The 12,768-nt window shown below is 44.5% G+C and overlaps 1 protein-coding gene across 6 annotated transcripts in view; it reads right to left on the bottom strand.

Annotated features, from left to right (window-relative positions):
* Nucleotides 1-12,768, bottom strand: part of prickle1b (prickle homolog 1b) — a 181,900-nt gene that overhangs the window by 32,373 nt on the left and 136,759 nt on the right. The gene's annotated exons all lie outside the window — the stretch shown is intronic.

Genomic DNA, 12,768 nt, shown 5'->3' with positions numbered 1-12,768 from the left:
GAAAAGAGATTCCTGAACTCCTGTTTTCTCTCCCTAACCTTTGATGTCCTTACTATCAAGACCCTATCAATCTCTGCTTTAAATATATACAATGAGTTAGCCAATCATAGTCACCTGTGGCAATGAATTCCACAGATTCACCACACTCTGGCTAAAGAAATTCCTCCTCATCTCTGTCCTAAAGGGATGTCCTTCTATTCTGAGTCTGTGCCCTCTGGTCCTAGACTTCCCCACTATAGGAAACATCTCCTCTGCGTTGATTCTACTAAGGCCTTTCAATTCCTGGATGCTTCGTTCTGGATTTTCTTCAGATGTTAGATCTGCTCTCTAACCATGGAAGCCATTGCAGACATACCAAATCACAGCACATCCCACCAACCGGGTCCACGTGCAACGATTGTGAGGCATCTCAGCAATCCTGAGAGAGCCACAAGAGATTCTGCAGATGCTGGAGATCTTGAGTAACACACAAGAAGGTGGCGCTGGTGAACAACGCTGCCACAGTTGGCATCCTCAAGGTGGTCTGCGAACCTGTTTCTTTCATTTCTTTTATGTCTTCTGTTCTTTCAAATGTGGTTCTGGTACTGTAGAAGCCTGTGATCAACAGTTTAATGTTTTCGGGCCAGTTTAGCGCTTTGGTGCTTTGCTGTCTCCAAGAGCGCTCCTCGAGGCCAAGAAGCTTGGAGCCCATGACTAACTCAGTTTTTCGCTGATTAAAAGGACAAGGAAGGTTGAGAACATCGAGGCGGGTAAGTGTTCAGCGACGTCTATCAGCCTCTCGCTTGCTGCTGCTGGAGAAGGTGTCTATGTATGATTCTCTCTCTCCCCCCCCCCTCTTGCTCCCCCTGCCCCAAAGGAAGGTCCCTGCATTTGAATGATCTCTCTCCCTCTCTCTCTCTCTGCCTGGATGCTGTTGGAGGATGGTGCCTGAGCAAATTTTAATCGATGCACTTGATGAATCGGACTGCAGTTCACATTATGATATCCTCTATTGTTTCTGGGCACTCCTTTCTCTGGTGCTATTTCTGGGCGACTTTGAGTCGGGGTGGCCTGCTGAGAATGAACACTGAGCTGCACTGAATATGGACTCTCTCATTTTCGTGTTTTATATTTTGTGTTTTGGCTCATTCTTTCTTGTTGCCATTTGTACGATTTGTTTTTGCGCATGGAGGGGTTTGGGGTTTTTCTTTGAACGCGTTCCATGTTTCGTGGCTCTCCATGTGAAGATGAATCTCAGGGCTGTATACTGTACACGTATTTAATAATAAATGTACTTTGGAAACTTGGGAGGTACTCAGGAGATCATGCAGCATCTTTGGAGGGGAACAGTTGAAGTTTCGGGGTGAGACATTGAATCTCAACAGCCTGTGGTTAACGTGACTGATACTGTGACCTAATTACCCACTGGGACTTTCAGTAGGGGCAGGTGGGGGTGATGCACCTTACCTCTCCTTCAGTACAGAGTAGGCACAGACAAACAAAATGGCCAGCTCCTCCAAAGTGATGAAAATGATCCTGGGTATAACTCGGATTCTATCTGTGGGTTGCTGAGTACTGCAAACGCCTCTCCCCACAGCACCGTGAGCATTTAAACCACACAGAGACTAAATACACCATGCACCGGCGGGTCCCTTCTGCCGACACTTGGGCTAGACGACGGAACAGTGACCTAGTGGTTTGACTGCTTGCTCCTACCCAGTTCCATCTTATGGGGGACGGTGGGGGAGGAGGGGGGGTGTCATCCAAATTTTCCGGATGGTTCTGATGCCCTTTTTACAGTTACTCTGTAAGCAAGCATTGGCTGTTGAAGGGAATAAATGAAGAACAGCTGGAAAGAACTAAAAGACTTCATTTGGATAAAGTATTCAAGTCCAGGGGCAGAAGTCAGTTGATAGAATAGGTTACGCATAACTATGCTCCAAATATTCAAGCATAAATATTTAACTTCGCATTTTATACATATTTGCCATAAGTGCATAGTGACAGAAACAATCTCTCCAGTATTCTTTCATTGGTTCATTAATAACCCTACTGAAGGAGAAATGCGGATGCCTATGAGAAATCCATCCTCAACGTGTTGGCCACTAGCACAGTCGATGCATAAATAAGCAAAGTGCTGGTCATCAGTCATGCAAGAGTCAACAGAAACAGCTGAGAAAATGGCCTCTGACAAAACAAGGCCTTTGTTTTGAGTAAAGTGAGGCAGTTTATACGTGAAAAATAAAACTTCTGTTTTCAGAGCCAGTTTATATTTGGCAACTGTTTGTTCGGGTCCATGAAGCTTTTCTCACCTCATTTCTTTTCAGAGTTTTATTTAACCACTTCGTTATAATTGACTGCTTCTTCCAAAGGGGCCACACCATTCAGCTCAACACCACACAGCAGGTTTCTAATCATTGCAGTCCACAGATCACTGCAGCACAGAAGCAGGCTCTTTGGCCCATCTAGTCCATGCTGAACTGCCCAGTGCCATTGACCCACTCACTCCTGGACCACGGCCCTCCGCACCGTTCCTGCCCACCTACTTATCCAAACTTCTCTTCAAGGCTGCATTTGAACCTGCATCCACCACTCCTGAGTGTTCTACACTCTCGCCACCCTCTCACTGAGTAAGTTCCCCCTCAAACATTTCACCTTTTATCCTTAACCTATGAGTTCTAGTCTCCCCAACCTCAGTGGAAAAAGCCTGTTTGCATTCCCCCTATCTTTACCCCTCAGAATTTTGTATACCTCTATAAGGTCTTTCATTTTTCTATGTTCCAGGGAATAATATCCTAACCATTTTACATTTCCCTATAACTCCCAGCAGCATCATTGTAGATTTCCTCTATACTCGTTTAATTTTACTGATATATTTCCTGTAGGTCAGTGACCAGAACTGCACAGAATACTTCCCACCAATGGCTTATACAACTTCAGTACAACATCCCAACTCCTGTACGCAATACTTTGATTTATGAAGGTCAATGTGCCAAAAACTCTCTGTGATCCTATCCACCTTTACTTCCAAAGAGGAATCAGGGTCTCAGTTCAGGATTTTTAATAAGCTTATACAGAGTGAGTTCTGATGAAGGGTCTCGGCCTGAAATGTCGACTGTTTCCATGGATACTGCTTGACCTGCTGAGTTCCTCCAGCATTTCATGTGTGTGTGGCTCAGCATTTCCAACATCTGCAGAAACTCTTGTGTTAATATCTATGCACAACCTAGGGACGTTCAATAACACTTCACAGCAACAAGCTACTTCACAAAATGCAGTCACAGTTATAACAACAGTCATTTACACCCAGCTAGTTCCCCCGCACGGTGGTCAGGTTAACACTGGGTGACTGGGTGTTTTGGCATTAGGTGGGTGATAGAAGACTGCAGCCTGAAACATCGACTGTTCATTCATTTCCAAAGATGCTGCCTGACCTTCTGAGTTCCTCTCCCACTTCGCGTGTGTTGACGAGGTCTAGGTTGCTTTTCGAAGTTAGTGCGTGTCACAGTATCAGTGTACTGAGCTAATACAGCCATGTTCCTACTGCTCCATTCCATTAACACAGGAGTGCATTGTCGACCTAGTTAAAGTCAGTGGAACTGAGAGAATGTCAGTGAAAGAATATTGCACAAATCCAGCTTTTGTGGAGTGTTATGGCTTAGGAGCTCTGGAGCCGATCCTGAAGTTTGGAACACAGGAGTTAATTGAATTTCTTGTATCATTTTCTGTGAACTCACTTGAGTAGGACACTGTATTTCCTGTGCGATTCTTGGCTAGGTTCATCAGTCACCCTGTCCCAAAGAGCCTGGAGCTAAACATAAGGAAAAGCCTAGAGTTTTTGCAGTAATGTTGCTGCAGTATCCTGTGGGGTACTGAGAACCCAACTAAAATGACTGTTTTTTACAAAATGCATATATTATTAATACAAACCACTACAGTACAATTACAATACAACAACTTATAGACAAATCGTGACTAACACAGACCGAACTAACAAATTCTCATCCTGATCAATGATGTGAATTGTCCCCTATGGTGCACAACCAGCTTGAAACTCCTCTATGTTACTCATAGGCACTGTGTGCTCTTTTCTTCACAGCTGTGTGGGCACAGGCATACCCCCCAGAACTCTCCACTGGCCATCTCTATGACCCTCAGGTAACTACGTGTCTTGGCCAGCCCCAGGGGCAGCTTTAATAAGACGCCCCCTCCCATACTGGATGACCAAAGATGAAGGTGGTGGGGGAAATAAAAAGCAGCCAGCAGTTAAGGAGCAGGTTCCTCAGATATCTGAGCATAGGCAACTGCCTCGCACACTCCACGTACGTCCGGCACACCGTCTCTCCAGCCGGCAGAAGTGACAGGCGCCTGGGACCTCAGCATACTCCATCATTGAAATGTTCCCACAAAACCAAAGCATTCACTTCCAAAAACTCAGTCTGGTGCTCTCGATATTTATTGCCTATTTATTTACATTACTGTTTCTTCCATTTGACTTTGCACAGTTTGTTGTCTTTGGGACTCTGTTTGAGTGGTCTTTCACTGGTTCTGTTAGTTACTATTCTATAAGTTTGTTTAGTATGCCCACAAGAAACTGAATCTCAGGGTCGTATATGGTGACGTATCTGTACTTTGAAGATAACATTTACTTTGAACTTTGAACTCTGTTGTGAGCACTAAGTCCTGCAGACAGCACTGGCTTGCTTACAAGAGGGTCGTGGCTGATACACAGCATTCTTTCTTGTCCAACTCCCGCTGTTCAGCCCTTGTCCTGCTTGGGGGGAAATTGTTTAACAAATTCCCTTTTGTAAGAATTCTCGTTAATGTTGCTTTGGGGAATACGGATACGAGTGTTAACTCCCTCGGCCCACTGCTCTGTCGAGGGGCTGGAAATCGTAATCCTGGCTAATGGCAGCACAAGGAGTTACACACTACACCCGCCAACGTTCTCGCTGTTTAGAACTGTTATTTCCTCGCCCCTCCTCATAAAGGTTTGCAAATTAAAGCATCACTCAACAAGAATACTCAGATCAGCCATTCAGCCAAGAAGCGTATCTTTATTTCCAGGACTTAACTCAGCAGACTGAGTGAGCTGACTGTTTAACAAAAGTCCTCACCACACACAGGAGGTCTGCCAAGAGATCTCACATTTCCAGCTTGTAAGTGAATTCAGTTTTGGACTTAAATCTGCTTATGGGCTGAGACTGATTTCTCAATAACTTCATCAGACAGAGGAAAACAATTTCTGGTCAATTCAGGAATGTACAGTGCATCCTGAATTCTAGTATAGGAAATTGTGAGTTTTTACAACTCACCATTTGCAAATTAATTTAAGTGTTTAATCCCCCAGTTATAAGACCATAGGAGCAGAATCTGTCCATTCGGCCCATCGATTTGCTCCGCCATTCCATCGTGACTGATTTACTATCCCTTTCAACCCCATCCTGCGGTCTTCTCTCATAACCTTTAACATAGTTACTAATCAAGAACCTATCAATCTCCATTTTAAATATACCCAATGACTTGCTCCCCACAGCCCTCTGTGGCAATAAATTCTGCAGATTCCCCACCCTCTGGCTTAAGAAATTCCTCCTCGACTCCGTTCTAAAGGGACATCCTCATATACCGAGGTTGTGACCTCTAGTCCAAGATCACCACCTCCCCTCCATTAAAATCATCCTCTCAACATCCACTCTATCTAGGCCTTTTATACATCTCAGATGATTGTATATATTAGCTATTCTCCCTATCTATTGACTAAGAGTGTGACCCAGTTCCTAAATACGGAAAGCAGGCGTGGGTAGTCATCACACACGTGGAACATATAACGTTTTCAGGCTTGCAATACCAGTGGGTTGTCTGACCAGAGCTGATGCCACACATGGGGGCAACCACCACCTGACACACAACCAGGGCCTGGTGGTAAAATGCCTGCCAGCTCCTCCATTTGTCCAGGACAGACATCACTGACCCAGGTTCCTGATCCATGCCCGAGCCGGAACATTTTCACTGACCACTCCAGCTGTTAGGTTGGCCCAGGTTTTCAGCACCTTGCCAACTACACTGTCGGGGCTCACCCTCTTGAAAGCTGATGTGACATCAGCCTCTGAGTCAGGTGTCACAGACATCAGGAGTCAGGAGGTACAGGAGCCTTCGATCCCACACCAGCAGGTTCAGGGACAGTTATTACCTTACAACCATCAGGCTCCTGAACCAGTGTGGATAACTCCACTCACCTCAGCCTTAAACAAATTCCACAACCGACAAACTCACTTCCAATGACTCTACAAATCATGTTCTCAGTTTTTTCTTTATTAATTACACAATATCTTCTTTAGCACATTGGGTCTTTGTCAAGTCTTTGTTTATGTACAGCTTTTTAGATAAACTCTATTGTATTTCTTATATTTCCTGTAAATGCCTGCAAGAAAACAAATCTCAAGGTAATATACAGTGACACTTTGTACTTAGGTAATAAATTTACTTTGGACCTTCAGATATCTGACATCTGTCAGTGATAATGGACGTGAATCTGATTCTAAGCACATTTCACTGCGACTTTGTTGAATAGAGTGCAATTATGAGATTCAGAAAATTGTTTGTGTTCTGCACATCTTGCGGTATTCGCACATCTTGAGGTCCATTTTCTAGCTCTGCGTTGGTGCATCAGGGTTGGCCGCAAAGCGTCTGGGTACGTATTCATTTCAGCCCCAATCAGTGAAATTCCTCTTAATGGGAACCAGGTGGCTGCTTGTTCGTTCTGTAGTTTCAGATCCACCTAACAGATCACGTGTCTCCAACCCCACATGCGCAGTGACATTTCGCTGGACACTACAGAGGACTGCACCCTGTGGGGCATTCAGTTAGATCAAACCTTCCCTCCAGCTTCCCACTGGTTCTGTTCAAAGAGCAGAACCCGTTCCCCCAGCCTTGCCACTGACCCAGTGTCTGCTGGCTAACATCATCAGCTTCATCTCAGCAGCCAATTGCACTGCAGTGTTGAAGGAAATGACTCCCAGTGTTTCGGGTCATGTGTCTCACTGGGACACGGAGAGGATGAGAAAAATTGAAAAGGCAGGTGTAGAAATTGGGCACACACAACTTTTCATAGAAATATATTCAGAATAACCCGGTTTACAATACCATACCACCTCTGCGTAGAAGGTGTGAGGTTGGTTGGTGCTTTCTGATGTATCAAGGCCCTGAGCATAGTGTCATCTGTAGTCCTCTTGAGAATCCCACCCTGCTTCAAAGAGTTCCCACACATACCAGCAGCTCCTTCTAGGTGTTGCCTCTGGAACTCACTTTGCCTCATGATAAATGCTTTCACATGTATCTGATTGGATTAAAAATACCAGCGGGAAGACAGGGCTCTTTGGAAAGGTGCATGCACTCCTGGAGATGGGCCAAATTCATCCACACCTCTGATGGACACATTTAATCATCCCTCCAAGACAATATTCATGGTGCCAGGTTTAAGTCGTGCTGATAAATACAAGCGCTAAACATTGTTCTTATAAACAAAACTGCATCACTAATGTCATTCGAGTAATTAAGCATTATCTCAAATGTTAATTGGGTACCTTGAATGCATCTGCCTCACCTGACCTTCCTGCTTACGGCCACTCCATCCCCCCATTCATCAGCCTCAAGTGCCAATGATAGGACACAGGAACAGGCCCTTGGGCTCACAATGCTGTGCCAAGACAATTAAGTTAGTAATCAAACGTCCAACTAAACTAACCCCTTCTGCCTGCACACCATTCATACCTTTCCAATTCCTGCACATTCACATGCCTAGCTAAAAGCCTCTGGAAAACCTCTATCATACACAGCTCCACCAACAGCCCGGCCTATATTTGGTGCACTGCATCAGCTCGTCCAAATGTCAATACCAAGCCTGAAAGTCGATGGTCAAAGCCTGGTGACTGGAGGCCTGTGCTGGGATGGGGAGGTGTGTGTGTGTGTGTGTGTGTGTGTGTGTGTGTGTGTGTGTGTGTGTGTGTGTGTGTGTGTGTGTGTGTGTGTGTGTGTGTGTGTGTGTGTGTGTGTGTGTGTGTGTGTGTGTGTGTGTGTGTGTGTGTGTGTGTGAGAGAGAGAGGATATGGCAGTAACAGGGTTTGTTTGGCTGTTGTCTGGTCGTTTCTGCTCTGTGTTGTTTGGCTGAGCATTGTGGGCATGCTATACAGTCGGCCCTCCTTATCCGCAAGGGATTGGTTCCGGAACCCCTCGCGGATACCAGAAAACGCGGATGCTCAAGTCCCTTATTCAACCTCGCTCAATGCGGTGGATCTTAGGACCCAGCAGAACCCCAGACCTTATTTAACCTGGCTCTGTGCGGTGGACATTAGGACCCGGTGGTAGAGCTCTGAATCCGCAGTGTTTCTGTTCGTGAAAATTATCACAATCACGATTGAAAAGTGGAAATAATAAAGTGATCGAAAAGAGGTGAAACACCATCAGTCATTGGAGAAACATTAGGCTAGAGTCAGTCAACGATCGGAATAATTTTGAAGGATAAAGTGAGAAAGGCCCTGCCCCGATGAAAGCTACAATTATTACTAAGCAACGCAGTGGTTTAATTATTGGGTTTTGGGGTTTCAGGTTTTTGATCCTCCACATCAACCAGGCACAGACAGAGAGCGTGCTCAGAAGTGGTCTGTCACTGGATCGAACTTGGGAAGAAGTTCCCGAGCCTGGCGCTGAAACATACGTTCTTAAGTGTTTTATATGCATAGAAAGGTAAAATATATACTATATACTAAGACAAACGTTGAACTAACTGGCGCTAAATAATACCAGATCTGACTTACTTAGTAAGACAACTTCCCATTTTTTTAATCCCAATTCACGGTAACCCATGCACACCCTCCCGTATACTTTAAATCAGCTCTAGATTACTTATAATACCTAATACAATGTAAATACTATGTAAATGGTTGTTACACTGCATTGTTTAGGGAATAATGACAAGAAAATAAAGTCTGTAATGCTTGAACAACAAGTGCTGGAAGAGCACTTCCTGGTTTTCTCGATTCGCAGTTGGTTGAATTTGCGCATGCGAAACTCACGGATAAGGAGGGCCGACTGTAGATGGATCAATAGCTACTTTATTGATCCCAAAGGAAATTATTGTGTCATAGCAGCATTCATTACAAGTGCCAGATATTAGAAGAGAAGTAGAAAGAATAGAAAATAAGTTACCACAAGCAGTCTAACAGGAGGGGGTCATCACTTCCTCAGTTATAGGTTGACTCATTATAGAGCCTAATGGCCGAGGGTAACAACAACCTCATAAAGCACTCTTTAGAGCGGTACCGTTGTCCTAGTCTATGTTGGTGACCGAATGTGCAATGACGTTAGTGGGCCGCACCCAACATTTTGTTAGGTTAGGTTGTTAACACAAATGACACATTTCACTGTATGTTGGCATGTACATGTGATGACTAAGTAAATCCGAATCTACTACCAATCAGCCCGGTTCTGATGCTATCCCCTCACCCCCTCCAGCTTCCAATCCTCCCATACCACAGACCAGTTCTTTCCTAGGCTGGAGAACCCATTCTGTCCAAGAGCTTTAATGGAGATCCTCAAACATAATGCATGGACACAGTCTAACATTAAACCCACCTCACTGTTTAAAGCAAGACAGGTGTGAGTAATACTGTGGCTCTATAGTCTGCAGAATAAAGTATCTGGGAGAAGAGGAAATGTAGCAATTCAAACAAGAGCACCTTAAACAATTCTGTAAATTTGGTTGTGAATCAACCAGTGAGGATTTCTGATCTTGCACAGCAGTCTGTGTACAACGCAGGATGATTATGAAACAAGCAACAGACACAAAATGCTGAAGGAACTCAACAGGCCTGGCAGAATCCGTGGAAAAGAGCGAACAGTTGACGTTTCAGGCCGAGACTCTTCATCAGGACCTTCATCTGCCCAAAAAGTCCACTGTTTACTCTTTTCCATAGATGCTGCCTGGGCTGCTGAGTTCCTCCAGCATTTTGTTTCTGTTGCTTGGATTTTCAGCATCTGCGGAATTTCTCATGTTTGTGATCATAAAACAACACTGTTCCAGGTAGCGCCGCTGTCTTAGAGCTCCGGAGACCCAGGTTCAATCCCAGCCCCGGTGCTGTCTTTGTGGAGTTTGCACGTTTTCCCTGTGACTGTGTGGGTTTTCCAAAGACATGCAGACCGACAAATAAATCAGTAGGTGTAACTTGCACCCAAGTGTGTTAGCAAGTGGTAGAATCTGGGGGAAGAGGAACAGAATGTGGCAAGAATTAAAAATGGGATTTATGTATAGCTATCTTTAGAGTGGAGGATGAAAGGTGTACAAGGTGATATAAGAGGCACAGATGAAGTGGATAGCCAGAGACTTTTTCCCAGAGTGGAAATGACTAATACAAGGTGGATTCATTTTAAGGTGATGGGGGAATATCAGAGGTAAGCCATTTACACAGAGAGTGCTGGGTGTGTGGAGCACATTGCCAGAGGTGCTGGGACAGGCAGGTACATTAGGGGCATTTAAGAAACTCTAAGATAAGCACATGATAATAGAAAGATGGAGGACTACATTGGAGGGAAGAGTTTTACTGATTGTAGAGTAGGTACAGCATTGTGGGCCGAAGGGCCTGTACTGCATTCTATTTAGGATTTGTAAATGGGTGCTTGATAGTCAGTGTGGAGTTGGTGGGATGAAGGGCTCGACTGCGTGCCCTATCTCTCTGTGACTTCAGGCGGACTCATGAGTTGTTACAGAGAATGAATTTACTTCAAATGAATTGTTCCTGATTCCTGGCTAGGCAATCAGAAAATCTTGGGAAGCAATCCTGTTTCCTAAGAGAACCGACACTAATAGTTTGTGTCCAATAGGTAGGGATGTTAAATTCGGAGTTTTACTGAATGTTGACCAGCTGAAGTCTCTCTGTTTCCCAAGAATGGATTTTTGGTGGCTATCTTTGTTTCTCCCCGTCCAGAGCTGTACCAACCATTCACCAACTGTAGGTAATGTTGCTGGCTGCTGCCTAATTGATGCACATGCTTGCCGACTGATTAAGAAATGTCAGCACGCAGGCTACAGAATCAAACCGGCATGATAACGCGGGACAATTCAATTCAAAGTCAACAGAGACACAGCGTTATGAATCGGATTGATTCAGGGAAATTAATCTCTCAAGGTTCTGATTTTTCTCGGTCAAAACAACATTCCAAGTTATTCCAGGTATTTTTATTGGCTCTGTAAGTTTGTTGCAGTCCAGCCAACCAAAAAAGCTTTTTTTGTAATCAGATAGTTTAAATTGAGTTCTCGGCCCAAATGGATAGTACAATTTTTAAAGCCCTCCTCTTTCTTTTCCCTGACTGTAAGGCAGTGTCGGTGGTAAACCTTGTTCCAATGCACATATACACTCAGGTTACACACTCTCACCTGTTGGCTGCTGAACAACACACTCCTTTGTTGCATTTTACAAGCTCTGCTTCAGACAGGTTTCAGTGGGGACACTTGATAGGTATTTGTGAAGCCAAGCGGATGGTGCGATATTCAACAAACTCAGGCTTCAGCGCAAGTGTGAGGAAACCCTTGGCAGTGTTCCCACCTTATAGCAGAAAGCTCTAAAAGTCATTGGCCATTTTGAAATGAAATAAAAACTCACCCTATCAACATATAGTCTATACTCTGCAGCGCTGATCAAGCAGTATGGGGAATAAGTCCAGCTCCACTTTGGAAAAATTTTTGGATTTATACAGTGACATCAATAGGTAGACATAGGGTTCAACTTTACTGCAGTGATATCTAATTGCATCTTGTTAAGTGACTAGATTTTAAAAGATCCAGTGAGAGATTAATTAATCTGCTTTATATGTGTATGTTTAACATATAAAGCAATACAGATCTGTCCCTTTCAAGAACTCTCTATCTTTTTAACTTTCACTTTTTAACTTTCAAGTGCATTTCTGAACGAACTGATGGGAAAGTTTGCGGTTTCTTTTAAGAACTATTTCTGAAGGGCAAGCTGGGGGTGAGTTTATCAGCAGTACAGACTCAGACTTGTCTCACTGATGATGGACAGAAGATGGAATTGTATCACCCACGGTGATCTTACATCGTAGCAGATAGAAACAAGCAGAAATCTCCCGAACAGTGATTGCCGACACAACTGTGTGGTGACCCATACTGGTGCAGCAGGGCTCACCATGTCTCCCCAGTGAAGCCCCGTGACTGGGAAGCCACCCACCAGAGAATCAGGGAGAGGGTATGGGGAGGGGAAGGGATGAGAACCTGATGATGGTTGGGAGAATCTTTACTAATGTTGGTGGCCATGGTGGGAAAGCAAGGACCCTGTATCATTGGTAATAGAAGCCAAGTAGCTAGCGTAGTGCAGAAGGTTCTTGTAGGTTACAACAGGACATAGGTTGCAGAGTGGAGCTGAGAAGTGGCAGATGGGGTTCAATCTGGAAAAGTGTAAAGGAATTCACTTTGGCAGGTCGAACCTTGAAGACAGAGTAAAGGGTTAATGACTGGATTCTTTGCAGTGTGGAGGAGGGTCTATGTCCAAGACCTCTCAAAGTTGCTGTGCGATTTGTTAGGGGGTTAAGAAGGCATATGGTGTGTTGACCTTAATTAGTTGGGGTTCTGAGTTCAAAGCCATGAGGTGATGTTGCACAAAACCCTGGTTAGACCACCTTTGGAGCATTGTGTTCAGTTCTGGTCCTCATTACAGGAAAGACATGGAAGTCTGTGAGAAGAAAAGATTTACCCCAGTGCTGCCTGGATTAGAGAGCAGCTCT

This window comes from Hemitrygon akajei, chromosome 10 (genome assembly GCF_048418815.1).
Source record: "Hemitrygon akajei chromosome 10, sHemAka1.3, whole genome shotgun sequence".
Lineage (NCBI taxonomy): Eukaryota > Metazoa > Chordata > Chondrichthyes > Myliobatiformes > Dasyatidae > Hemitrygon > Hemitrygon akajei.
Note: the sequence above shows the minus strand (reverse complement) of the source record. Positions and strands in the feature narration are given on the sequence as shown.